This window comes from Prionailurus bengalensis, chromosome A2 (assembly GCF_016509475.1).
Source record: "Prionailurus bengalensis isolate Pbe53 chromosome A2, Fcat_Pben_1.1_paternal_pri, whole genome shotgun sequence".
NCBI classification, from domain to species: domain Eukaryota; kingdom Metazoa; phylum Chordata; class Mammalia; order Carnivora; family Felidae; genus Prionailurus; species Prionailurus bengalensis.
Window position 1 is genome coordinate 141,449,377 of NC_057348.1, and position 26,214 is coordinate 141,475,590.

General features: G+C 37.0%; 1 pseudogene; it reads right to left on the reverse strand.

The window, feature by feature from the left end:
• Positions 1–20,877: 20,877 nt before the first annotated feature.
• LOC122488330 lies at positions 20,878–21,874 on the reverse strand (annotated as a pseudogene).
• Positions 21,875–26,214: the final 4,340 nt, after the last annotated feature.

Here is a 26,214-nt window from a genome sequence, read left to right on the forward strand (position 1 = left end):
TATGTATCCCCATTACTGTATAAGTCATTTAAAATTTCAGGATAAATTTACTTTTCACAAGGGAAAAATTACCAGATTAATCACTTCATAGAAAAAAATTATCTTATACTTTAATAAAATCTTAAAGACAATATAGCTTAACCCCTATCATCTCTTTTCCCTTTCTTTTATCCTTATTTCATGCATGGATATTGAAGATGAATGATATTATATATATATACACATATATTGAAGGCCATGCTATAATTAGTGACAGTGAAAGAACCAAAATATCTGACCTCCAATTTGTGTGATTTTTGCCCACTACAACATTCTGCTTCTGCCCAAATTTTGAGCTTTTAACATAGCCATGACTTATTTAGACTCTAAGCCTTTCCAAGCACAATTTTCCATTAGTTCCTTTTAATCTCTGCATGAAAAATACAACCAAGAAATCTGGTTGAGATAAGGGGCATTCACAAAGTTTAAGAGACGTGTTTAAGACTGTGCCATGTACTTAGCATAAGAGCCAGGATCATAAATCAAACCTAAGACTCTGTATTCAGTACATTTTTTCACTAGATCACACAGCTTTTGGTTTAAATGTGCATTCAAGCCAGAGCATAGTGCCATGCTGGGGGAAAAGCAAGAGGGGTTATGGCCATAATATGTAAATGAGCACCTGCTGAAGACCACCAGAGCCATCTGCTACTTGGATTCTCATACCCATTTGCCGACCTCTTTATGCTAGCTTTTTCCCTCCGTTTTTCAGGATGTCAAGGGAGGGTCACATTTTCTAAAAGATGTTAAGGCGTTAGCATTCATTGAGATCACCTCATAATGAACTTGTTAAGGAAGTGCCTACTTGATTTAGTGTACTGGTGTCCTAAACTACTTGAACGCTCTGTGGGTCATTCTTTGATTGTGGCTTACAAAAATACTTAAAGTTGACCCTATAGATTCTCAGTCATTCATTCCAGTATTCATTCCAGCATTGGCCATAACTCTTGATTTATGATTCTAGTATCCTTTAGAATCTAAATTTTCAGATCAAATCAATGTACTCATTAAATAATTTTTCCTAGTCTTATCAGTGTCTATAAAAAAGTCCTTTAGAAGATCATTCAATTGATATTAACATTAAAAAATAACACATAGTTAAATGGAAAATTGGAACTACACAGAAAAAAAGAAACAGAAAAAAGAATAAAAGACACAAGAAACTACCACACAGATATAGTTGCTCATTTTAGGTACATGTTTTTCATTGTGAGCGTGTGTATAATTTGTATGTAAATTTTAAAATATGAATATCATTATTTATGCATAATGAAAACATAGTTACATCATCCCAGGTATACAAATTTTACCATTTAACAATATACCATTAAAAATGTACGCTGTTGTCCAATATTATTTTTCAACATCATTTAAAAAGGTTTCATAGTGTTTCATGATTCATAATAAATCATGATTAATTTAACCATTCCCCTTTTAATACTTAGGTTGCTAACAATATTTTTGTTCAAATTACCTTCTATAAAAATCATTGCATATATATCCAATTATTTCCTTAGGAAAAACTTCTCAAGGTGGATATTGCTGGGTCAAAGAGTATGAAACTTACTCCCGGGGCGCCTGGGTGGCGCAGTCGGTTGAGTGTCCGACTTCAGCCAGGTCACGATCTCGCGGTCTGGGAGTTCGAGCCCCGCGTCAGGCTCTGGGCTGATGGCTCAGAGCCTGGAGCCTGTTTCCGATTCTGTGTCTCACTCTCTCTCTGCCCCTCCCCCGTTCATGCTCTGTCTCTCTCTGTCCCAAAAATAAATAAACGTTGAAAAAAAAAAATTAAAAAAAAAAAAAAAGAAACTTACTCCCAACATACTTTTTTTTTGAGAGAGAGCATGTGAGTGGGGGAGAGGGGCAGAGGGAGACAATCTTTCTTAAGATCAACGTTAAGCATGGAGACTACTGAAGACTGATCAAGGCTCCCCCCGCACCACCCATGTGGGTGGGGCTTGATCCATGACCCTGGAATCATGACCTGAAGCAACATCAAGAGTTGGATACTCAACTGACTAAGCCACCCAGGCGTCTCTACTCCTCACATACTTAAAGACTTTTATATGCATTTCTCTCCTTTGTCACTATAATTTCCATTCTTGGACATTTACTATGGTTGAACACAGTTCACTTTACATGAATTTTCTCATTTATTTAGTTCAACAAAATCCTTGCTGCTTACTGTTATGTACAACTTACGGATTTAGTGGCATATAACTAAAATTTTAATAATTTATCATATTTTTAATATACTTTATCATGTCAGCAGTATTATCCTTATGTTGTATGTAATCTGGTTTAGAAGCCTGTACTGTTAATATTACCTTATCCTTCGAAGATCTTTTATTTTCTGACATAGAGAGAGGCACAAACTAAAAAATTACCCTGCTCACTCCTTCATGCACTTGTGACAAAGACCTTCCTTCAACCAAATTGTGGATACAACTACTTCCTACCACTCTGCTCATCATTTCCTTCCTCTCTGGCTCTTATCGCCAAATCCAGGTGGGTAACTCATTGGTGTGTGCTCATTAAGAACCAGTGCATGGAGTCATTCTCTTTCTGAATTAGACACTGACAAACAGAACTGACTTCTAAAAAAAAATTGATCAGAATTAATTTTACTACCAAATAGAGATACTATAGAGGAGACTCTGGTGAATGGTCAGGAAGTGCCTGTAGTGAAACTAGTCATACTACATATTACATTATATGTGGGTGATGTAATGTGGTACATCACATATTTAAGACTATGTGACCACAAACTTTTTTGTAATAAATTACATACTGTTCCTTAGCTGGCAATTCTTTTCTGACTAATGATACAGAATTAGGCAGAAAAGGAGTTCTTGGAATATGGTATTTCAGTATTAAATCATTTCATTCTATTTTTACTTTTTATGCTTCTAGTTTGGTATTTAATTCTACTCTGCTGGTATGTTAGGCTACATATCCATGCGTGTCAATGGATAATAATGAGCATTTACTAGTGACTTCTTTACCAATAATAATGCTTTAACAAGAATAACTTAATATGCTGTCCTTTCTATACATGAATCAATAAAAATGTAAAGTAGAGGCAATAAATAAGATTCTTAAATATATACCTAAATTATGAAAAATAGGTAAGTCAATTTAACTAACATTTTCAAGAGTATTATTTACTCACAGTTGCAAAAAATTATCACTTCTTTTACAATATTTGAAAGACAGCTAAGTAAAATTTTAGTCAATTCTCTTGAGATTTCATCTTTAATCATCATGCTTCTCTCTAATTAAAAAAAAATCTTTGTAGCTCTTAGACCCATAGTTATATTTTGTGATTAACAATATTATTTCACTACAAAGAACGCTATTCAAGTTAGTTTCAACACTTTCAATAAACTCTAAGCTTTTAATAAAAGTAGTTTTTAGTTTCATTATCTAGATTTGTTAACCACTGTCCCTGAAAGTGTAATGAAAAGCTTCCACGAGCTTGGAGAGGGAGAACATGCTGGCCGAGCAATTTATCACTTAGGCACACAGGCCAAAAAACACTTTGGCTCCCATGAAAGCACTTTTGAGAGCTGTGGTAGTTCCCCCTTGTCCACAGGGCATCCATTCCAAGCCCCCAATGGATGCCTGAAACTGCAGATAATACCAAACCGTATTTATGCTATGTTTTTTCCTATGCATATATGCCCATGATAAAGTCTAAATTATAAGATAGGTACAGTAAGAGATCAACAATAGCTAATAATAAAATAGAACAATTATAAAAATATACTGTAATAAGAGTTAGCTGAATGTGGTCTCTCTCTCTCTTCCTCGAAATATCTTAGTGCACGGTACTGTACTCATCTTTCTCCTTCTTGTGATGTTGTGAGAGGATAAAGTGCCTACATGATGAGGAGAAGTGACGTCGATGACATAACGTTAGGCTACTACTCACCTTCTGACCGTTTGCCACAAGGAGGATCATCTGCTTCTGTACTGCAGTTGATTGCCGGTAGCTGAAAGCACAGAAAGTGAAAATGTGGAGAAGGGGGGACGAGTACACATTGAAAACAACCAGTCTGTTAGTGTCACAGGTTTAGAAATCTCATCTTTTAATTCTAACATTTATTATTGGTTTTCTCAAGAATTAAGCAAAATTTCAGGTTTGATCATGCTACCTTTTTATTGTGGCATGATTTTATCGCTCCCTCTGTCTCTTAAATTTTTCTGCTAGGAATTGGCAAGTACCAACAAATATGATGGGTTCATTTCTTTCCTGAAACCAGTTTTCATTAGTTTTGCAGCAATCAAAATGAATTCCATTTTCACCTTTTATTATGTGTCCCATTCATACAATTTTTAGTTTAGTACCGAAAACCCAGGGGTGCCATTTTATTACTGACTTTTTAATTGTACCTAATTCATCAGAAGATTTTGGACCTTGCAAAATAGCTTACCAGAGTTGAAAGCAGCATGCATTCTACTGAAACCTACTGGGCTTGAAGTATCATTTATCCAAGATCTCTCTCATGGAGCATCAGCTGTGGGCCCTATATTTTCATATTCCCAACAGTTGGTGTAGTCATGGGGATCACAGAATAACTAAGTTGGAAGAGATTTTTAACAATCATTTTGTTCCAACCATTTGTGGCATATTTCACTGTAACTCTTCCCAATCGCCATTAAGCCATGTTTCTAAACTCTCTTGTTTTGTTGATCTTTCCAGTGAAATAGCTCTTGCATGTCGCCAACCTATTGGTTAACTTCTCTATCTTTATCCTATTCCCTTTCTCAGCAGCATTAGATGCAATTAACCATTATAGCCTTCTTGGACCACTCTATTCTCTTGACTTCTCTGCCATGACACTCTTTGAGTGGTGTCTTACTCATCTTACTTTTCTGCTTCTCATCTTACTTTTCTGGTTCCTTCTTTTATGTTCAATTTCTAAACATTGGTGTGCCCCCCAGGATCAGACTTAAGTCTCTTTTCTCCACACCCTTTCTCCATAGATAAATTCATCTGGTCCCATGGCGCTAAATAATATCTGTATTACTTTAACTCTCAAATTTGTATCTTTAGCCCTGAAAGTCCAGGAACTCCAAATCATGTTATATGACCACTTCCACCTACCAATCTAGACATCTAATAGGCACCTAAAATTTTACATGTGCAAAAAAAATAATTGGTTCCCACAATCCTTTCCCTTGCATTAACAACTTACACAAGCTATACACACAGTAGCAACCTTTGAATTCTTCATTTTCCCTTAAATCCCATACGAAAGTGTATCAACACAACATGTTAACATTACTAGCAAAACTAATCCAAAATGTATTATGTGTGAGTTACCCCTAAGTATTTCTCTAGAGAATACCACATGACACTCTTTTTCTAGACCATGAGAAATAAATGGTGAGTGGAATGCCAACATCTTTTGGAAATGAATTGTGGAGAATTGCTTTCTCTAAAGCAGGGATACTCATGGTCTTACATGGATGGAAATGAAAATATCAACCAAAAATATCAATGCTACTATAGGTTAGCTATAGACACCAAAGTTCAGCAAAAATCAACAAAATGGATTTTTGTCTCCATGAGAGATAATGCAGATAAAAAGAGCTCTCTGATTTCTATAAGAATCTCTACAACCCAAGAGAGAACAAAGAAGGATACTTACCTATCAGAAACACAGTAAGTATTGGTGGCTCAATAGAAAGCAGCATTCGTGTGGCAATTAGGATTATCTAATTTATGAACTTTTGGTGTTAGCTAACTAATGGTGAGATTATGGCTGAATAAATGGGAAGCTCCTTGAATAAAGCAAATACTACAATAATAGCAAGTATGTCCTCTGAATATCTCTCCTACCTTTCTACACAGGGACCTGGGCCATTTCCAGGGAAACTCTATGGTGAGAAAGAAAAATACTAAAATTCTTGGTGACTTTGGATACTGAATTTCATCTTGAATGAGAGGAATGCCATAAAGGTGATCAGTTAGGAGATTGTAGAGATAAGGTAATAAAGTGAGTGCTCACCTTAGTCCAAATATATGTTAAACCTAATAGAACCTGGTAGTCAGTTCTGTGCTTTTTTTCTTTTTGAGTGAATAGGAAATGAATATACTGAATGTTTCAATTTGAGTCTCAAGGGCAAACAGAACACTCAGATTAAGATAATTCTAGATGTTTTATTTATTTGCTTTTACACAAAGGGGCTAATTCCAAAGGCATATGAGGGATGTAGAGGATCACAAAGTAAGGGAAACAGGGGCTAGCAACAGTGTAGTTTTTACCATCCCTAGGCCCAAAGAGATAAGAGGAGGGAGGTGTTACCAGAAACTGAAGTTCAGATGAGAGTTTAGACAAGAATGCCTTGAGAACAGCAACTTCTCAACAAAGAATGTAGCTAGCATGACTTGAATTTACACAGGCAACCAGGAAAAGAAGTACTCTGACTTCACTCCTTTGCAGAGAATCACTGGTTAAAACCAACCAGACATCAGAGGACTCAAAAGTTCATGATGTAATCCATACAGGTCAGCCTCCGGAGGCAGAGATCAGGATAGAAAAGGATGGCAAGTGAATCTGGAGGGGCAACATCAGGCACATTCAGCAAATGACAAACTCTTCACATTGGTTCCCTGACTTAAGAAGAAATGCACAGTGTGGAGCAAGAGAAGATTCTAGAGGTTTTTTGTTTTTTTGTTTGTTTTTGTTTTTTGTTGTTTTTACAAAACCAATATGTCAAAGATAATATCAATATTTTGAAGGTGTACTTTGGTGATTCTTATCACATCCTTAATTAACCATCTGGCTTGGTGGGGGCAGGAGAGGGAGGCATTTTGGAGAATGTAAATTATCATAAATGCAGTCAACTGTTGGCCAAATGGTGATTTTTCCCACTGAAGATTTTATTTCTACCTCTGGTGAATGGTAGGCAGATATTAACCTTAAAACTTATGTTTTGTTTTGCCCAGTGTAGCTGAAAACTCCAGGAGAAGTTTGATTGCACTGAACTGGGTTAGTAATACAAATTCAGTCTTGTCTCAAAGATTTATGGCAAATAGAGCCAGAGCCTTCAAGAATCTTATCTCATGCCACAGGTTAGTACTTTGGCCCACTGATGACATTAAGTTGACAGACCTAGAAAGCCAGAATTTGTTTGTGTCTTCAAAGTCCACATAGGACAAGTGTGTACTGAAGGGTAGGAAAGCCATGGAAAGTTCCTGCAACATCAGTGGAGCTTTTATGGGACCAATGAGCAGGGTGGCTGTCTTGTCCAAGGAACAAGTTGCTTCATCATGTATTACTTACTTTAAGAAAGAGGCACAATACTTGTTAGAACACTTGTTATTTTGATGACAGAGTATAGCTCTGTGTAATTCAAAAAGGCAAAAAATTCAATAAATAAACATAAAAGTGTGCATTTATCAATATTTTGAGATAGAACAAAGGCTTTCTTTGTGCAAAAAAATAAGCTTTGTTTTTCTTTGCTTGGATTACTAACAGTATTTTTTTAATATAACCACATTTAAGTTAAGTGTTTCTAAACTGGGTGAGAACTTAGAAGCACTTGCAAAAGAATTTACATGCAGAGATCTTTACAGAATAGGTTTCCCCCATTTTTATTATTGTCTCATACCTAACTGATCATAATTTTAAAGAATTTAATTTTATTGAATATTTCCATACATTTAACTTGGTTTTTAAAGAATTAACTTTCTTTTCACATTCATATTTCACTACTTTATGTAATGGTTACTTAATTTAAGCAATTTTAGATAGAAGCACAACATACACAAATAGGTATTAGAATAAACACAATGGAATTTTGGGAAGCACATAACAACTCGATTAGTAGATATAAAAGTGTTTGTGTATATAAGAGCATTTGTCAATTATGCAGATAGGTAAAAGTGAAGTAGAGATAGGTTAAGAGGGCTTCTAGTTTACCATATTTGTGTGTGTACTTACCCAAATCATCTGACAGGTGATTTGAAAGGTACTCACTCTTAGTGGGACCAAGACCAAGAAAAAGGTACTGTGTCAACAGCTTTACTTCTTAGCCCTATGATCCAACAGAGCCAATGGTGCTCAAATTGTTTATGGCAGATCAGGATACTGTATGGACTGTTAAAGAACCTCGTATGTTAGTGGTCCAACCAGCTACCTAGTGGCTGGTTAGTTACATTGGGCAGTTTCTATCATTCTCATGAGAATAGGTATTTATTTTGGATAAAAACAAAACAAAACAAATAGACTTACTAGTACCAAGGTGCATATAGGAGAAACACGAAGTGTTGACCTAGGCTATTAATAGAATATAGGGTATTGATACACAGTGGGAACAGAAGGGAATATGAACAAAACTCAGCTGGTTCCCTGGGGAGACTCATGGTACTTGAAATGACCAATGATAGAAGTTAAGAAAAGAATACTATAACCCTCTGGAGTAAAATCACTAGATCTTTTTTTTTTTTTTTTGGCTTATTGATTTTAAGTCAGCCTAATCTTTATTGAGCTACTACAGGATTCTCTTTGGTTTCACTTGCATTATATGTTTTTAATATTTTTAAATGTTTATTTATTTTTGAGAGAGAGAGAGAGACAGAGAGCGAAAGGGGGAGGGGCAGAGAAAGAGAGGGAGAGAAATTCTGAAGCAAGCCCAGGACGCATGGCTTGAACTCACAAACCTGAGTCGAAGTCAGACACTTAACCCACTGAGCTACCCAGGCGCCCCTAATTTGCATTATTTTATTTCAAGAAGATGAAGTGGAACATTGAAAAATGTTTGTTTACATTTAATCTCTTCTTTGGCGAATTATCTTCTAAATTATATATGGAAGATTTTGTATATGTGGCACATATTCTCCCCCATTTTAGTAGCCTCTTCAATTTATTTTTATAATTTTTGCCATATGAAAGTTTTAAATTATTATTTTAGTGAACACAGCAATCTTCTTCATATTTTTCTCCTTTATTTTTGACCCTGGGCCTTGGTTACACTGACACTACTCTTTGTCGCTTAATCAAAAGGGAGTAAGAACAACTTCCTGTGGTTGCTACATTTTACATTATCTTTTTGGTTTTTCAGCAATTCCATCATAGGAAAAATCAATATTCTGTATTAGGTTTCCTCTATTGAAAGTGTCTAAATTTGGGGTTGGGGGTTACTTTTAATTAACAAGAAAATCTCTGGAATTTGTTTCTCATACGAAAGGAATTTAATTGATCAATTTCTTAATAATTTGACCAGTTACAAAAAGAGTTGTTTCATCATCCAATGTTATGCTCAAATTTAGAAATGCCATTTAAAAAAAAACAAAAACATTGAGTAAGTCTGTTTCTGTATTTTCCACCTGTTCCATTAGTGTTTCTCTGTATGTATGCTCTTCACAGTTTGTTTATAATCTTATAATATCTGGAAGTTTAGGATTGTCATTATTTGATGTGGTTTTCAAAATTATCTTTGTTATTTTCTTCCATCTATATTACTTTATTATATGTTTGCATTGTATTATTCTCTCAGAAACATTACTCTCATTTTTATTAAGCTTGATAAAGAATCCTTTGGGATATTTGTAAGAGCGGCATTATTATAGAAAAGAACAAACATCTTTATAATATCCTATTTTTGTAGCTAGGAACATGGGATGCTTTTCATTTGTTCAAGTTTTGTTTTAGATATTCAGTAAAATTTTGTAATTTTAATTATATAGGTTTGGCAGTTACTCCCAGATATTTACTGTTTTTAGCTACAAACCAAAAATATTTTATTATATTGCTTACCTGTATTGATATTTTAGAAAACTTATACTAAGAGATATTTTACTTAAAGTTTAAAATACAAAAATGTGGAACTTACATGTAAAATCTAAAAAACAAAACAAACTAACAAAGACACAAAGAAATAAACAAACAGAAAGCCAGATTCTTAAATGCTGAGAAGAAACTGTGGTTACCAGAGAGGAGGTAGGTGGGGGAATGGGTGAACTAGATAAAGGGGATTAAGATGGACAAACTTCCAGTTATGGAATAAATAGGTCACAGAGATGAAAGGTACAGCATAGAGAATGTAGTCAGTATTGTAGTGATGTTGTATAGTGACAAATGGTGATGATACTTACAACGAGCACTGAGTAATGAATTGTTGAATCAGTATGTTTTACACCTGAACTGAATATAACATTGTATGTAAATTGTATGTCAATTAAAAATTTTTTGCACTATACAAAACCATATTATATATAAATTTGAAAAAATTAAGTAAATTCATTAGCAAATTAAAAATAATACAAAACTGGTTTTAAAATAGCAAACTAACTTCTCTGTATCCACCACTCAGATTAAACGATTAGCAAAATTTTATTGCATTTGCCTTATCAATCCCTTTTGTTATTGTTGCTATTACTCAAATATTTTATAAAATTTTCTTAACACTTATTTATTTATTATTGAGAGACTGAGAGAGACAGAGCGTGAGCAGGGGAGGGGCAGAGAGAGAGGAAGACACAAAACTCCAAGCAGGCTCCAGGCTCTGAGCTGTCAGCACAGAGCGGACGCGGAACGCGGGGCTCGAACTCAGAAACCGCAGATCATGACCTGAGCCGAAGTCAGACGCTTTACCCACTGAGCCACCCAGGTGCCCCTATTCAAGTATTTTAAAGCAAATCTCTGACCTATTTTGTCCCTCAGTATGCATGGTAAAAAAATATGGGTATTTTCTATATATATATATTAATGCCATTTTCACACATAAAAATTGGGTTACATAGTATGCATATGAAATACATATTCAAATTTCCCTAACTTTTTAAAATGTCCTTTTACTGTTGATTTGTTTCAATTAACATCAATGTGCCAAATTAGTGTTGCTTTTAAGACTTTCGAAAATCTGGATTAGTCCTACTTCCCACTGCCTTCCTCCCCCCAGCTTCCTTTTTAAAAACTTTTCTTAATGCCTTTGGCTTATAAACACTGAATCAGTTGCTCTTAGCAAATGGATTCTGGATTTTTGTTTTCTTCTTTGTGGCTCATTTAACTTGTTCTTCTTTGTCTCATTTTCTGTAACTGACTGTTGGCTTTCAAAGCTTGATTAGATTCAGGTTCAACTACTTAGGCAAGGATATTTCCTGGATACTGATGTGAAATGGATTTAACCCATACAGTTATGGCATGAATATAACCTGAAATATGAGAAAAATGGAAGGGTTACAACCTACTTAGTCATCCAATAATGTGTGTTTAAAATATGGGACTATACATTTACTTGATGTGTATTTAAAATAAAGGACTCATACCTTATAATTTGGATATTGTTCTTCTCACACAATATATTTCTGGGGCAAGTCCATGCTATAATTTTGTCTAACTCATTTTTTTAACGGTTTTATATACATCACATTTTATTTACCATTTCTTTACCAGGGAAAATCTTAGTGAAGTTGCTAGTTTTTTTGTACCATGCTGCAATAAACATCTCATTATGTATATGCAAAGTGTTCTGTTAATATAGATACCTAAAAGTATCATTGATTCGTCATGAGATGTGTACATTTTACTTATAACAGACATCATTAAAATACAATGCTGAGTTGCTTTTTTACAACTGTCCACTCCTAGCATCAGCACTAGAGTGCCATTTCTTCACAACTTTTCTAGTGCTTGGAAATATTATTTTAATTTTAGAAAAACTATTTCACGTGGGTTTAATTTGCATTTCTGTGATTTGTAAGTTACTACAGAGACCAACTATCTTTTCACATTCATTAGCCATTTGGGTTGTTTCATGTGGCGATTTTTAAGACCAAATACACAGTCAATGTAAATTTTCTGTATGCATATGTTACTTGCAGGTTTATGCATATCTATGACAATATTTCCTTATTTGTGTTATTCAAGATATCTATATCCTCATTTAGTTTTGTTTACTTGGTTCATTAATGTCTGAGCATTGTGATTGTAGGGTATTCAATTTCTGCCTGTAGTGTCACCATTTTTCCCATGTATTTTTTGAAGCTACGTTGTTAAGTGTATCCACATTTATGACTCTTATATTATTTTGGAGTAACAGTCTCTATATCAACATGAAATGTATTTTATTATATCTACTTTCTTATTAAAAATGTGTCTGGCATTTAATTCTTTTTTTTCCCTGATGTAAATATTGTGATAAAGCAATATAGATATTGCCTTTTATTTGTTTTTAACTTGGAATATATCTTATTTTAAAATATTATATATATTTATTGAGAGTACATTTATCTTGATGAGCACTGAGTAATATATAGAATTGTCGAATCACTACACCTGAAACTAACATAACACAGCTAACTATACTGGAATTAAAAGAATAAAGGAAAATTTTAAAAAAAGAACCTTCTGGGAGTTGAAACAGTTAGTGTATTAGTAATCACTCCTGCTCCTTATGCCCTTTCCTCACGACCTGAAGAAAAAAGAAAATCAAACAAATAATAACAAAATGCTTTGTAATTATAATAGAATCTCAAATCTCTTCACTTATCCTTCATAGAAAACTGTGTGTAATAATAGCAGGAAAAATTTGTTGAGCACTTCCAAAAAACTTTAAAATTAAAAATTATATATTTACATATTTAAAGACTTTCTTTTCTTTTTTTCAAGTTTTTATTTATTTATTTTGAGAGAGAGCGGGGGCAAGCGTGCGAGCACAAGTAGGGGAGGGGCAGAGAGAGAATCTGTGCTGTGAGCACAGAGCCTGATGCAGGGCTCGATCTTACAAACAGTGAGATCATGACTTGAGCTGAAATCAAATGTCAGACGCTCAACCAACTGAGCCACCCAGGCACCCCAAGCTTTTATTTTCTTAAGAGCAGTGTTAGGTACGTGGCAAAATTGACAGGAAGGTATAAAGATTTCTCACTTACCCTTGCCCCCACACGTGCATGGCCTCCTCCCTCATTCACATCCCCTTTCAGAGTGGCACATTGTTGCAACTGATGGGCCTACACATCATCACCGAGAGTCCATGGTTTATTTACATGATGGTTCACTCTTGGTGTTGTACCTTCTGTAGGTTTGGGCAAATGTATAATGACATGTATCCACCACAATAGCATCTTAGATATTTTAAATATACAGAACACACAGTTTATTCCCATGTATGCATGAGCCAGCTCTATCAATTCTAACATTCCTCTATTCTTGACTTACAATCTGGAAGATGAAATAATACTCTACATACTACTGAAACCTCCTACAGACCATTTGTCAATCACATTTTCCTTCCTCCTCTGCTCCCAGAAATAGAAACTCACTTGAATTTGTTGTTTATCAATCCTATGCATAATTCATACCATTATTTTACATGTACTTATTCACAACAAATATATTGTGTGTTTTCCCGACTTCTATGTGTCATCATACTTTATGTGTCATTTGTAACCTCCGTGTCATTTCTACTTGTTTTCATTGCAAAAGTTGTTTCTGCATTTAACGGGTATTATATCTTCATTTATGTCTGTGAAAAGCTAAACATTGTTATTTTTAAAGTTCTTATCTGATTTTTCTGATAACTTATGCAGTGAATTCATAATCTGAATTTTATTTTGATGGCTGGCTTTGCCTCATGAGCATTCTAATTTTGTATGCCGACTTCTTTGATTGCATTTTTTTTACCTTTTCATCTCCCTCTCCTTTCCCCTACCTGTCTGCCTATCCCCTTTCTCTCCTTTTATCTCTCTCTTCCCTTTAGAGGATTCAGAAAATTGCCATTGCTTTTACCTGGATCTTTGCTTCAGACTGGATCCTATTGTGTCTCATAACAACGTTTCAACCCACCCCACCACTCCACACTGATGTATCAGTTATTATTGCTTTTGGCTTTTGTAACAGAATCAGTGGAAAGAGCAAAGGCCAGCTATAATGGTTTCATCAAATAGAGATTCGTTTTTCTCACATAAGAGAAATCTGGACGCAGGCTGTCCGTGAAATCATAGGTGCCCAAGCTTTTCCCAACTTTCTGCTTCCCTATTGTTAGCATGTGATTTTCATCCTCAGAGACTCCAGAGAGCTCTTATACTTCCATGCATCCTGAGGGAGAAAGGGAAGTGAAAAGAGCAAAGGTCGATAGAGCATGCCAGCTCTATTTAAACTTGCACAAAAGTTGGGGAAATTCCACGAAGTATTTTCCATACATCTTCTTGGCCTCCTTGTATCTATGTGACAACTTTACATCCAAGGGAGTCTGAGAAGGCAAGCATTTTTTATGTTTATTTATTTATTTTGAGAGAGAGACAGAGAGAGCATGAGAGGGGGAGGAGGAGGGAGAGAGGGGGAGAGAGAGGCACAGAGCCTGACGTGGGGCTCCATCCCAGGATCTGTGACATCATGACCTGAGCCTAAATCAAGAGTTGGGTGCTTAAATGACTGAGCCACCCAGGTGCTCCAAAGGCAATTATTTTTAATTAGAAGCTAAGAAAAAAATGGGAACATCTAAGAAAGAAGGGGAGAGGGAACACTGGGAAGAGGCAGAGGGAAACTAGCAGTGATTTGACAAAGATGTTGGGGTTAGTGCAGATTCATCCACCAGGACAGGGGCAGCTTGGCTTGGTGTCTGCTCACTGGCTATATCCTAATCCTCTCACCTCTTCCAGGCCTACTTCCTATAAAGCATTGTTGGTAACTCCTGTTAGCAGGATTTTTACATTTTTTAAAAAGGTTGTTCAAAAATAGAAGAAGAATATGCGTGGGCACCTGGGTGGCTCAGTCGGTTGAGCATCCGACTTCGGCTCATTATCTCACGGTTTGTGGGTTCGAGCCCTGTGTCAGGCTCTGTGCTGACAGCTCAGAGCCTGGAGCCTGCTTCGGATTCTGCGTCTCCCTCTCTCTTTCTGCCCCTCCCCTGCTCACACTCTGTCTCTCTCTCAAAAATGAATAAACATTTAAAAGAAGAATATGTGATAGAGACCCTCAAAGCCTAAGATATTTACTACTTTGTTCTTTGTAAAAAAAAAAAAAGTGTGCGACCCTGTTTTAAAGATCCAGACTCAGGCTCCAGTAGGCTTTCCCCTCATCTTCCTATTTAGCCGACTGTAGCTACCAGATATTGGCGAACATTTTTATTTTGCCATTACTCCATGGTAATTATGTTTCCTACTCTCACTTTCTGCTTTAGCTTGGAAGCCCAACATGCCTGAGACTTCATCCCACTCATTACATTACACACACACACACACACACACACACATCTGCCCATATATACATTTATAACAATATATGTATAATGATAGTGAATGACTCACGTATCCCAGCTCTGAATCAATCAGTAGATGAGATGGCATTTTTCTGGCTGCAGGAACTGCTTCAATAGGTCCAGGGAACATGAGATCAAGCTTTTGGTTAATTTAGGGTAAGTGTTCTCTCTAGCTAGACATAAAAGAGCTCAAATGTTTCTTGTAGACATCCCATGATCAAGGTGAAATCAGTCTTAGAACAAAACTGACATGGTAGGTGGGGGGTGGAGAAAACAGTACACCAATCACAAATTCTTTCTGCCTCTGGATTTCTGTTTCTGTGAGTCAATTATGTTCTTACTGTTCTAGGTTTTGCTCCTCAGAGCTAATGCTCATGCTACTGCCCCCATGGACCAGCAGCATTACTAGGGTCTGGGAGCTTGTTGGAAGTAAAGACTCTAAGGACCCATCCTAGACCAACAAAATGACGATCTATATTTTATCGAGAATCTCCAAGTCATTAGCAGACATCAAAATTTCAGAAGTATTTCTATAGGAATGGCTCTCTGCATGTGGTGTGTGGATCCCTGGGGATTTCCAAGGTCTTTCTGTAGCATCCGTGAGGTCGAACATGATTTCATAGTTATAATAAGACATGATTTGCCCTACCTACAGTACCTACTATTATATAGTCTTCATAGTCCTAGTGAGAAATAATGCAGAAGGGACTTTTTCTCCCTCTTTACTCTATACTGGGCTTCTGGTTTTTAGCGTATTTTTCTCTTTCTTCTTATGCCAATGATGTGATGAGACTTAGAAGAGCCCACTCTTAGTCCGTGGAGTTTAGGTGTGGATGACCGCCTGCCCTTACTGCTCTCTTAGCAGGTGTGGAGAGATAACCTAAGTTTGGCCAATTAAGTCATTTAATTCTCTTGGCCACAGTGATGGATTCAGAAATCGGCATATGACCCTATGACCCACATTGGTGCACTCAGAAGAAACGCCAACATTGTTTTTGTTGTTGTTGTTGTCGTTGTTTTTTTGGCAATATTGGAAACAAGACTCTCTCCTTATCTTATTTTCTTTATAAAAGGATGGTATAGGCTAACATTGCCAGGAGCTCCCTTTGGAGATGGCTTCTCTGTTATAGCCAAGTATTGAATTTAGGTCTAAAATAATTTTGCTTAGAATCTTGAAGCATCTGCTGTGTTACTGAAGGCTGAGTCTATTTTGTGAAACAAAGGCAAGGTATAACATTAACTAGAATCTTGGCAGTTTACCAGTTCACATTAATTTCCTTCCAGATACTGGTATTGATTTTTATTCATCTTTGGAATTGATGATATCGAAACCATTATTTCCCCCTTTATTTTCATGAGTTTTTGAGTGAAGTTTGGGTAGGTTTTATGAATATCAAAAACCAGATAAAAGTTAAAAAAATTTTTTTAATGTTTATTTATTTTTTAAGGAGAGAGAGAGAGAGACAGAGTGTGAGCAGGGGAGGGGCAGAGAGAGAGGGAGACACAGAATCCAAAGCAGGTTCCAGGCTGTCAACACAGAGCCTGATGTGGGGTTCAAACCCATGAACCATGAGATTATGACCTGAACCAAAGTCAGATGCTTAACTGACCAAGCCACTCAGACACCCCTCAAAAACCAGATACATTTTTTTGAATGTTTATTTTTTGAGAGAGAGAGAGAGAGAGAGAGAGAGAGGGAGTGTGAGTGGGGGAGGAGCAGAGAGAGAGGAAGACACAGAATCTGAAGCAGGCTCCAGGCTCCAAGCTTTCAGCCCAGAGTCCAATGTGGGGCTTGAACTCATGAACCGCGAGATCATGACCTGAGCCAAAGTCAGACACTCAACCGACTGAGCCACCAAGTTGCCCCTATTTATCTTTTTAATTCTCAATACCTAGCACACTGTTTCACACTCATTGCTGAAATGAAAAAGGAATATAGTCATTGTAACTTCAAATCCTTCTTTCACTACACTGAGTGAATATGTTAATTCTGCAAGGAGTTGAAAACATTTTTTCAAGGTTGACATCCTATTATCTTACAAGGATCCTCAATTAGACTTCCATTTCTAAAGCTTCAAAGAATATTATGAAAAACCTTACAGAAAAATGTTCCTTTAATTTAATGTTTATTGAGTACCTAATATATGCTGGGCCTTACCTTGGCTGAACAAGACACAATCCATCATCTCCACACTCAGAAAGATCCTATTTAGTGGTAAGATGGACATAAACATACTTTTAACTTGTGTTATAAGGGCAGCAGATGCAAAACCCAGAGTGATACGCTTTATCTGTGAAGATCAGAGAAGTGCCATTGAAGTGCCTGACAAGCAGAGATGGGGAGATACTTTTTTAAAGATTTTTTATTTATTTTTGAGAGAGATAGTGTGAGAGGGAGAGGGGCAGAGAGAGACAGAGAGAGAATCCCAAGCAGGCTCTAAGCTGTTAGCATGGAGCCCGATGTGGGGCTTGATCTCACGAAACATGAGACCATGACCTGAGCTGAAATCAAGAGTCAGACGCTTAACTGACTGAGCCACCCAGGTGCCTGAGATGCGGGATGTTAATAGGCAAAAGAAAGGCATTTTCAGATGCATTAGTATTTGATGCATCAATATTGGGGGGGGACTGTAAACAGTTTAGAATTGTTTGAAAGAGGGATGGTAAGAGATGAGACTAAAGAGAAAGGCTGAATTCAGATCAAGAAGGCTGTGTTTGGGGTGCCTGGGTGGCTCAGTCGGTTGAGCATCCGACTTTGGTTCAGGTCATGATCTTGCGGTTTGTGAGTTCGAGCCACGCTTTGGGCTCTGTGCTGACGGCTCAGAGCCTAGAGCCTGCTTCAGGTTCTGTGTCTCCTCCTCTCTCTGCCCGTCCCCTGCTCATGCTCTGTCTCTCTCTCTGTCAAAAATAAATAAACATTTAAAAAAATTTTTAAAAGAAAGACTGCTATATCATTCAGCTGATCACTGCTACTCACTTTTAAAGAAAATCCACTTGAAAAACATACAAATCCCTCCTGAAATAATTAGAGCTTATAGTGTCCTGTGCATTCCGCCTTCTGTGGGAATCATTTATACAGACAAAGGGGAGCCTTTAAAATGTCTTGCAGAAAACAGGGAAACACCCTGGAGACAACGGACAGGTGGATCAGCTGATAGACTTGAAAGGTGGATTTAAGGCAGTGGCTGTGTGAGAGGAAGGGCACTTTAAAAATAATTATTTCTTGGGGTTTCATGGACATAACCAGTGGAATTTAGAACTGATACTATATGTTATTTAACTTTACAAATATGGAGGCTATTTTATAGCCCCTTTAGAGAATGTATTTATAAATATATGAAATAGAGAGGAAGGGGTTACAGCCTCATAAACTGAAATCATGAATTTGTAGCTTTCTTTGAGACTCTTGACAAAAGATGCCCACTCACTCCTTCACTTTAGATTCAATGTCATATTCATGCATAGTTTTAAACTCTTGGAAATAGCCTGAGATCTGTTGGTTCCAATTTTATACAGATAATATTAAATTAGTTTTGGTGACCCTGACTGTGACCTTTTCCTAAATATCTTCTGCCTTTGATGTCTTTACCTTCATTGTAATTTGCATTTTTGGTTTTATAACTTGGTTAGAGTAATACTTTTCAAAATCTTTTACATCATGACACATCTAAAAATAATATATGAATACAGTACATGAAAGGCAACAGATAAGGCTGCTTGCCTTAGGAGACCACAAGCACCAGCCAACCATACTTTGTTAGATCACTTGACACTGAAGAGAATTGCTCTCTGCTCAGACCCCATAGCCCGTTTGCGCTGGGTGGAAGGCTCTGGGTTATGGAACGGAACATAAAATCTCGTGACTATGGGATGCATACCTGCATTGTTTAGCAAGTATTGTGATGGCATTGGACATATCATATAGCAAAAATACCAACTGGCTCAAGGGACAGCTGCTAGTGGCCACATAGGGATCTTGCAACATGGTGTGCATAACTCAGGACGACCTGCAATCATTACAGAAAACATGACTGAAAGCACATATTTGATTGATGAAGGTTCAGGAGCATTTGATAGGATATTATAAGTATCCAATTCTTTTCGTTCATAAACAAGGACACTTGAGACTAAAGGAATTATGTGTCTTGACTTGAATAGAGGTTAAATGACTGGAATGTATGCTTTATGAAGTCAGGGCAGTTGTGTTAACCGCGACATCCTATTGCTTAGTAGAGTTCATAGCACATGCAAGAAGTTTTCTGAAATGTTGAGTGCATGAGTGAATGAATTGGCCAGGGTCACACAGGTAATGAGAGCTAAGATGAGAATTACAATCTTCCATATCCCAGCTCAATGATTTGATCCACTGTGTATTAGACTATGTCACCCTTGTTATCAATGCTCTATGAATAAATCATTATGTGGCACAAGGCACAAAAGGTCATGAACACATTCTAGAAATGAATATTTTAAGGACTCACCTTTTCTTTTGTTTTGTAACAGTTCCTACCCATCATATTCACAGATCAAACATGAAATATTTGGATTGCCAAAAAGCTTATACTTAACATATTTCTATAAACATAGTTAGAAGCAACAAAGTTGCTGTTATATGGACTTCCACAACATTTTTCCCCCTTTGGTGGTTATAATATTTCGTCATTTTCTTTTTTTTTTAACATTTATTTATTTTTGAGACAGAGAGAGACAGAGCATGAACGGGGGAGGGGCAGAGAGAGAGGGAGACACAGAATCTCAAACAGGCTCCAGGCTCTGAGCAGTCAGCACAGAGCCCGACGCGGGGCTGGAACTCACATACCGCGAGATCGTGACCTGAGACGAAGTCGGATGCTTAACCGACTGAGCCACCCAGGCGCCCCAATATTTCGTCATTTTCTTCAGCAACAGGACATATTGAGATCTGTCTTTATTTCCCATTATTCAAATGATGAAAGGTAAAATTTTAAATAAGTAATTATTGATGTGTCCTCTTTGCACTAAAATCAAAATGAGCACCGTCGCCGGAAGCTTATGTCACTCATGAATTCATTAAACATTCATTAACCTCACCTCAGGTATAGGTGTCCTTGTTTACATATTTCAGATTTGCATACACATGCCCTGAACAAGATTTCAAAAATGTTTATGACCCAATGACTGCCTTAATTATGAATCCCCAGGTAGATATTTCTGAAATCCTCACCCAATGTGGCTTCTTCCCCCTCTACCAGGTCCTTTATGCAGTTCAATATACAAAATAACACTAAGATAAAACAAGTTTTCTCTTGTTTTTAAGTTTATTTATTTATTTTGAGAGAGAGACAGAGAGCACAAGGGGGAGACGGGCAGAGAGAGAGGGATAGAGAATCTCAAGCAGGCTCCAGGCTGTCCGCATGGAGCCCGATGCAAGGCTCGATCTCACGAATGTGAGATCATGACCTGAGCAGAAGACAAGAACCAGATATTTAACTGACTGAGCCACCCAGGTGCCTCCAAAACAAGTGAAGTTTCTTGTGGGTGCCTCCATCTTCCTTGTGGCTGCCAAAGCCAGAGGAGACCTGGAGTAGAATGCTTAGTCATGGGGAAAGCTGCTGTGCTTGGCCTGGCAGATGGGGAAAGGAGAAGGGTTCAATTCTTCACAACCTGAACGGCATCCTCATTCTCCAATGTATGGCATTATCCCACTTTTTGAGAATTGCGTTTCACAGAGAGACCCCCCCCCAGACCAAAAGATATTTAAATTCTTTGATAAGGCTTTTGTGATTATTCATGTAGAAATCTTCCATGTGATCCTGGGGGAAGGCAGCACCACTGGAGATATGTAATCGAGCAACTGGGCTATGGGTTTCGTGTAAATCCTCACTAGTTTTTGTTAGTACCAGATATTTTCCAACAGGGTGCCAAAATTGCATCAGCGATGGGCAGAGATGGATGCACAGTGAGGCCCCTTATAGATGATACCCGATTCTTCAATGGAGACCTGATCAATCTGATTTGACGCATAGATACAGCTGATATAAACTCTGTTTCCTTCTACCGCACCAACGAGGTCCTCTACTGTGGCATCGCTATGCAGAGCCACACCGGCCTTATTAATTTTGTATTCAACCAGAATGCTCTTCACAATTTCAGCATCCAGCTCACTCTGAGAGCAAGTGACTGTGAGATTAATGCCTCCCTTATCCTTCTTTTTAAAGCCAATGTAAGCAGGGTTGTTGTTCAAGTGAATACTAAAGCCTTCCAACTTGTTTTCAATTATCTTCTTATGTTCCAACGGTTTCAGAACACCAGGAACCAATCAGGATCAAGTTATATGCTCAGGCCACTGCAATGACTTCCTCTACTTTTCCCCATTCTTGGTACCCTCACTGATAACTGGGAGATTCAGGAGCTGGATCTTGGCACCTTTGTATCTGATGACACCAGGAACTATAGGTGGTGAGAGTAGTGAATTCAGGCTGTCATTTGTAATATAAGTAGTGTTGACTTCTCCTGGGATAGAAAATCTACAAACCCAATTTGAGCATCACTTAATCTTGGCCACATCAAGATCTTCTCCCAGCCCGCTATTGCGAGCTTTTGGAGTAATGTGTTCTCTAAAGCTTAGAAAGACTTCATCAGGCATAGGCGGTGTATTGTGGCCTTGTTTTTCTTGAATCTAAGCCATCTTGGCTTCAAGATCCGTGATCTTGATTCAGGTGCTGCTCCTGGTGGCAAATCCCAGGGCATGCGGTAGTCTCTATACTGCTTCCCGTCAAACACCTGGTGCAGAGCAGCCACACCCATCAGGTGTTAATGCAGTACCTGCGCATAGGCGAGTACTTCCTACTTCTAGAGAGAGTTCTACCTGTGAGGCTTACGGAGCCACACAGCATGAAGCATTCTCCTCTCCCCCCAGCCAACTCCCCATTTTTTAAAGTTTTTGTTGTTGTGTGGGTGTCATTTCTTTATTGGGGAAGGGGATGAGTCATTCACTACGTACCTCTGTGCTGGCCCCTAGGTGCACACAGGTCGCCAAACTCTGCATACTGAATAAAACAAAGCAGAAAGACAAGTTTATTGCAATAGTTTTGACCTGCAAACTGGGAAACTGAAGCCTACCCAGAGGTATGAGTTCCGAGTTGCTCACAGACTAAAGGGTTTCAGTAAGGCAAAATGCAGAATATATTTGGCTTTTTCAGAATGATTGCCTGATGGTTTTCTTCCTTATTTGGATCAGGGTAGTGGAGTCAATGCAACAAGGAAGTCCAAAGATGATGTTAACAGACGTGGTGTTGGGGGATTGGCTGGCATCCTTTGCTGATTTCTAAGAAGAGCTGTAAATTTCTGTAACTTAGGTAAGTCTGTTTTGTTTTTCTTTAATGAGACTATACAGCCCAGTTCCATTTTGTCTTTAATATACATGACTCCATTTTTGTTTTGGTTCTGTAGTATACATATGTGTACATACACATCTGCAGTACGCCAGAGCTCTGGTGGGTTGGGGACGTCAAGCTCTTTTACAAGAGGGTATTATTAGAAAGAGCTGATTCTAATAGACGGGAAGCTGCAGCTCCACCCTGGTGGGAAGCCATCTCTGTCTTCATGCCCAGGTGGAGCTAATAACACTGGGGGGTTCGTGGGGGTGGGGGTAGCTGAACAGTGAAAGGAAGTTGGGTGGACAGAACAGCCTCCAACCCTCCCACTCTGCCAGGACTGGTGGCCAGGACTCACCCTACCTCAAGGTAGGTCACTGGACTCTGCAGGGACAGGGCTTGGAAGACCTTGAATGCTCCATGGGACCACTCCTTGGGCCCTTCTCCATACCAAACTTGTCAGAGTTCATGACTCTTCATCTCTCATGATAATTTATATCGATCAAATGTTTGCAGGTGAGGAATGATGAATTGAATTGTTGATTATAATAATTAATAGCAACTTGGCAGAGTGCTGTGAATTATACTGTTGTCCCTTTCACCCCTTCTCCACCTAGGCTCTAGTGTATGAGAAAGTGGACGCCAAAGTGGTGATTTAGCAATTGCCACATTAGTTGTGATTTTTGAGACATTATAGAAAAAAGGAGAGGTTACAGAATTTAGAGTAGGAAAAAACTAACAATTTGGGTTTTTTTTTAAAGGTTTTATCTGAAAATTGTGGGTCATTCGACTTGTAGTTGATACCAGAGAAGAGTCTGAATTTTGTTATGAAAGGGATGATTTATTCACAGAGAGAAAAGGGTGTATTGATTAGTAGGAGTTACTATGTGGTGATTTAGAATAAACTTTGTTGAAAAAACCTTAATTTCAGGATTTGGCAGGGTTTGGCTGGTATACCAGAAACAACATGTTCTTAGCTAATCACTTACAGTTTTTTAGGACATGCTTGGAGGCAAAATAGAGACCTGCAGACAAATGATTCTGGAGATGAGTAAGCTTTTAGCTTGTTATGACAATGTAACAGAAGATTCCTACATGGAAGTTGCAAAAATAATTGGCACATTTCTGTTTGAAATTTATTAATGACTTAGAACACAGAGAAATACATAAAACTAATCAACATTCATCTAGCAGTTCACAATTAATAGCTCATGTAATCTGGAATAGAATCAGAATTCAGAAGTATCTCTATGACTTGGAAATAATGGGCTCAATTCAATAAGAAAGTATTTATGTGAAATGTCCAAAATAGATGAATTCATAGAGACAGAAAGTAGATTGATGGTTGCTAGGGCCTGGGGGAAGTGGGGAAAGGGAGTGATTACTAATGAATTGTTTCCTTTTGGAGTGATGAAATGTTTTGGAATTAATTAAGGGTAATGGTTGCATATTTTGTGAATATACTAAGGCCTACTAAGTGTACACTTTGAAAGGGTGAATTTTATAACTAGTTATATCTCAGAGTTTGAAAAGACATGTATGGCTAATAAACTGGGAATAGAACAAAAACTTACGAAAAACAGAAAGAAACTAAATATAGTAAGGAGGTTTTATCTTGCACATGTAGCCAGGTAAAGCTAGTTGCATTCCCATTAACTTATGCATTAAAAATGAACAATAATAAGAGTATAATATCTCCATTATTGTTTAGCATTGTTTTAGATATTCTAACCAGGATGTATGTTTTAAACACTCTAACATGATATATATCATATTTAAATACCAGAAAACAGAAGGCAATGTTATACTCAGTGCAGATGATTTGATTGTCTACATAGAACACAGAAAAGAATTAAAACATTCATTTTCATTTTATTTTATTTAAGTTTAGCTGACAATGTTCCATTAGTTTCAGGTGTATAACATAGTGATTTGAGAACCCTATACGTTGTGTTGTGCTCACCACAAGGATAGCTACCATACGACACTATCACAATACCATTGACTGTATCCCTTAGTTTAGCTTTCATCCCCATGACTTCTTCATTCAAAATGAAAACATTTAAATTTGAAATTGAAAGAATTCAAAAAGGTAGATGGATAAAAAAAGAACTGTTTAAAAAAATCAATGGCTTTCCTATATGTTATAAACAAACTAACATAACAGAAAATTAAACGGAAAAGAGAGCTCATTCACAATAACAGTCTAAATAATAAAATACTCAGGATTTAAATTAATAAGAGATGTGCAAAGAAGAATTCTTTCATGGGTCTCAGAGATGGGCAATTGTAGGAAATTGATGAAAACGATGTCATGGTAGAGAACTTTACTAGGTAGAGAAAATCTTTTTTTGGGTAGAGAGTCCAAAACTTCCATCAGATTTTCAAATGGCTTTAAGAAACAAGAAGGTTTATATATCATTATCCATAAAGCATCAGTGTCTGTAATAGTGTAATAAGAATACATTGAGGAAAAAGTAGAAGAATAACTTGCTAGACAAATGAGTTGGAATTTGACAGATAAATGTAACCATATAGAAAATTTAAAAATTATGAAGTAGTATCGTATTTGGTTTGTGATAAAGGTGACCTCTAAAATAATAGAAAAAATGAATTATTAAACACATGCTTTTAAAGAAAAAAGATAATTATTTAGAAAAAAATAAATGTATTTTCTATTTCTTTCCAAGTACCAAAAATTCAGATTTATTAAAGAGTTTACATAAAAGTTAAATCTTAAAAAAAAAGTATTAGAAGAAAATTTAGGTTAATTTTTATGTAATGTATGTCTTGAAGAAGGCCTCAAACCATTATTAAGAAATGAATGTTCTTCTGAGTACAGGAAAATATAGGAACTTTATGTAGAGTATAAAAGGCGAATAACAAATTGGTAAAAGCATGGCAATATATATGACAAGGTTTAATGTACTTAATACGCAAAACTCTAAAAACTTCTAAGAGAGATCAAAAGCAAAGTGATCAAAGGCCAAGAAAAAGGCAATGTCTAAGAAGAAATACAAATAATCAGTAGACATATAAAATGTTCAAATGTACAATTGGTCAAAGAAGTTCAAGTTTAAATAGCAGTAATATAGCACTGGCTAATATTAAGAAGTCTGATAATACCCAGTCTTTAAGGCTGGAGTTAGGAAATAGGCTTTTCTATTCACAGACTGGTGATCAGGGTCAAAAATTGCCATCACGTTTCTAAATGGCAGTTTGCCAATATCTACCAAAAGCCTTAAAAATGGGGCTAAACTTGGGGCACCTGGGTGGCTCAGTTGGTTGAGCGTCGGACTCTTAATTTCTGCACAGGTTGTGATCTCATTGTTTGTGAGACTGAACCCCACGTGCTATCAGCACAGAGCCTGCTTGGGATTCTCTCTCTCTCTGCCCCTACCCTGCTTGTGCACATGCTCTCTCTCTCTCTGTCTCTCAAAATAAACAAATAAACTTTAAAAAATAAAAATTAAAAAAAAATTGTGGGTAAACTTTGACCCAGTAATCACTGTTCTCAAAATGTATCCTAGGGAAATAATTATGTAAATACTCACAAATGTATATTTGAGAAATGTCTCTGCAGCATTTTTTATAACGGTGGCAATTTTAA